Here is a 3,556-nt window from a genome sequence, read left to right on the forward strand (position 1 = left end):
TTTAAATTCTAGAATCATATCTTATAGTTTCTTGTTAGTCAAGTAATCAAAATTAATATTAAAAATCAAATCTTTTTCAAAATATCTTTTCCATCATATCTTTTTTATCTTTTTCAAAAATTTGATTTCAAAATATTTTTTCTAACTTCTTATCTTTTCAAAATTGATTTTTAAATCTTTTTTAACTAACTAATTGACTTTTTGTTTGTTTCTTATCTTTTTCAAAACTACCTAACTACTTTTTCCTCTCTAATTTTCGAAAATCATCTCTCTCTTTTTGAAAATTCTTTTAATTAATTAATTATTTCAAATTTTAATTTTAATTTTATTTCTTCTCTTAATTTTCGAAAATCATTAACTCTTTTTCAAAAAATTATTTTCGAATTTCTCCCTCTCTCATCTCTTTCTATTTATTTATTTATTTACTAACACTTCTTTTCATCTCAAGAATTCGAACCTATCCTCCCCTTGTGTTTGGATTCTTAACTCTTCCCCTTTTTCTATCCCTTTCTTCTTCTACTAACATAAAAGAATCTCTATACTGTGACATAGAGGATTCCTCTTCCTTTTCTGTTCTCTTCTCTCATATGAACAGGAACAAGGAAAAAGGCATTCTTGTTGAAGCTGATCCGGAACCTGAAAGGACTTTGAAGAGGAAACTAAGAGAAGTTAAATTACAACAATCCAGAGACAATCTTACTAAAATTTTCGAACAAGAAAAGGATATGGCAGCCGAACCCAACAACAATAATGCAAGAAGGATGCTTGGTGACTATAATACACCTACTTCCAAGTATGATGGAAGAAGCATCTCAATCCCTGCTATTGGAGCAAATAACTTTGAGCTGAAACCTCAACTAGTCGCTCTAATGCAACAGAACTGCAAGTTCCATGGACTTTCATCAGAAGATCCCTATCAGTTTTTAACTGAGTTCTTGCAAATCTGTGAGACTGTTAAGACTAATGGAGAAGATCCTGAAGTCTACAGGCTCATACTTTTCCCTTTTGCTGTAAGAGACAGAGCTAGAACATGGTTGAACTCATAACCTAAAGATAGTCTGGACTCCTGGGATAAGCTGGTCACGGCCTTCTTGGCTAAGTTCTTTCCTCCTCAAAAGCTGAGCAAGCTTAGAGTGGATGTTCAAACCTTCAAACAAAAAGATGGCGAATCCCTCTATGAAGCTTGGGAAAGATACAAGTAGATGACCAAAAGGTGTCCTTCTGACATACTTTCAGAGTGGACCATTCTGGATATATTCTATTATGGTCTATCTAAGTTCTTTAAGATGTCACTGAACCATTCTGTAGGTGGATCCATTCACCTAAAGAAAATGCATGTAGAAGCTTAAGAACTTATTGACATAGTTACAAATAACTAGTTCATGTACATTTCTGAGAGAAATTCTGTGAATAATAGGACGCCTCAAAGGAAGGGAGTTCTTGAAATTGATGCTCTGAATGCCATATTAGCTCAGAACAAAATGTTGACTCAGCAAGTCAACATGATTTCTCAAAGTCTGAATGGATGGCAAAATGCATCCAACAGTACTAAAGAGGCATCTTCTGAAGAAGAAGATTTTGATCCTGAGAACCCTGCAATGGCAGATGTAAATTACATGGGTGAACCTTATGGAAACACCTATAATTCATCATGGAGAAATTATCCAAATTTCTCATGGAAGGATCAACAAAAGCCTCAACAAGGCTTTAATAATGGTGGAAGAAACAGGCTCAGCAATAGCAAGCCTTTTCCATCATCTTCTCAGCAACAGACAAAGAATTCTGAGCAAAGCACCTCTAGCTTAGCAAACATAATCTCTGATCTGTCTAAGGCCACTTTAAGTTTTATGAGTGAAATAATGTCCTCCATTAGAAATCTAGAGGTACAAGTGGGCCAGCTGAGTAAAAAAAATCATTGAAACTCCTCCTGGTACTCTCCCAAGCAATACTAAAGAGAATCTAAAAAGAGAGTGCAAGGCCATTGACATAATCAACATGGTCGAACCTAGAGAGGAAGGAGAGGACGTGAATCCCTATGAGGAAGACCTCATGGGACGTCTCTCAAGCAAGAAAGAGTTCCTTATTTAGGACCCAAAGGAATCTGAAGGTCATATAGAGACCATAGAGATCCCATTAAACCTCCTTCTGCCATTCATGAGCTCTGAAGACTATTCTTCCTCTGAAGAGGATGAAGATGTAACTGGAGAGCAAGTTGCTCAATATCTGGGAGCTATCATGAAGCTGAATGCCAAGTTGTTTGGTAATGAGACTTGGGGAAGGTGAACCTCCCTTGCTCATTAGTGAGCTAGATACATGGGTTCAGCATACTTTACCTCAAAAGAGACAAGATCCTGGTAAATTCTCAATACCCTATACCATAGGCACCAGACCTTTGAGAAGGCTCTGTGTGACCTAGGGTCAGTCATAAATCTTATGCCACTCTCTTTAATGGAGAAGCTGGGGATCATTGAGGTACAACCTACCATATTCTCATTATAGATGGCAGACAAGTCAGTAAGATAAGCTTATGGATTGGTAGAGGACGTGTTAGTAAAGGTTGAAGGCCTTTACATCCCTGTTGATTTCATAATCTTAGACACTAGGAAGGAGAAAGATGAATGCATCATCCTTGGAAGACCCTTCCTAGCCACAGCATGAGCTGTGATAGATGTTAACAAAGGAGAATTAGTCCTTTAATTGAATGGGGACTACCTTGTGTTTAAGACCCAAGGGAGTTCGTCTGTATACATGGAGAGGAAGCATGAAAAGCTTCTCTCAAGACAGAGTCAAACAAAGCCCCCACAATCAAACTCTAAGTTTGGTGTTGGGAGGCCACAACCAAACTCTAAGTTTGGTATTGAACCCCCACATCCAAACTCTAAGTTTGGTGTTGGGAGTCCACAACATTGACCTGATAACCTGTGAGGCTCCATGAGAGCCCACTGTCAAGCTATTGACATTAAAGAAGCGCTTATTGGGAGGTAACCCAAATTTTTATTTATCTAATTTTACTTTTATTTTATTTTTCTTTTATGTTTTATTAGGTTCATGATCATGTGGAGTCACAAAATAAATACCAAAATTAAAAACAGAATAAAAAATAGCAAAAGATACAGCACACCCTGGAGGAAGGGCTTACTGGCGTTTAAACGCCAATAAGGAGCATCTGGCTTGCATTCAATGCCAGAACAGAGCATGGATCTGGCGTTGAACGCCAGAAACATGAAGTAATCTAGCGTTTAAATGCCAGGATTGCACCTTGAGGAAAGCTGGCGTTAACGCCATAAACATACTGCAGACTGGCGTTGAACACCCAAAACAAGCATAGAGGTGGCGTTTAACGCAAGAAACAAGCATCAATCTGGCGTTAAACACCAGGATTGCATGCAAAGGGCATTTTACACACCCAATTGGTGCAGGGATGTTAAATCCTTGACACCTCAGGATCTATGGACCCCACAGGATCCCTACCTACCTCAACTCACCTTCTCTCTTCTTCACACAATCCAATAACTCTCTTCCCCATTACCTCTTCACCACTCACATCTATCATCTC

The 3,556-nt window shown here is 38.0% G+C and overlaps 1 non-coding gene across 1 annotated transcript; it reads right to left on the reverse strand.

The window, feature by feature from the left end:
* Window positions 1-1,124: 1,124 nt before the first annotated feature.
* Window positions 1,125-1,228, reverse strand: LOC112714572 (small nucleolar RNA R71). Its single transcript, XR_003159302.1, has one exon. It is a non-coding gene; the product is annotated as a small nucleolar RNA R71 (small nucleolar RNA).
* Between the last annotated feature and the right edge of the window lie 2,328 nt (window positions 1,229-3,556).

Source organism: Arachis hypogaea, chromosome 1, assembly GCF_003086295.3.
Source record: "Arachis hypogaea cultivar Tifrunner chromosome 1, arahy.Tifrunner.gnm2.J5K5, whole genome shotgun sequence".
Taxonomy (NCBI): domain Eukaryota; kingdom Viridiplantae; phylum Streptophyta; class Magnoliopsida; order Fabales; family Fabaceae; genus Arachis; species Arachis hypogaea.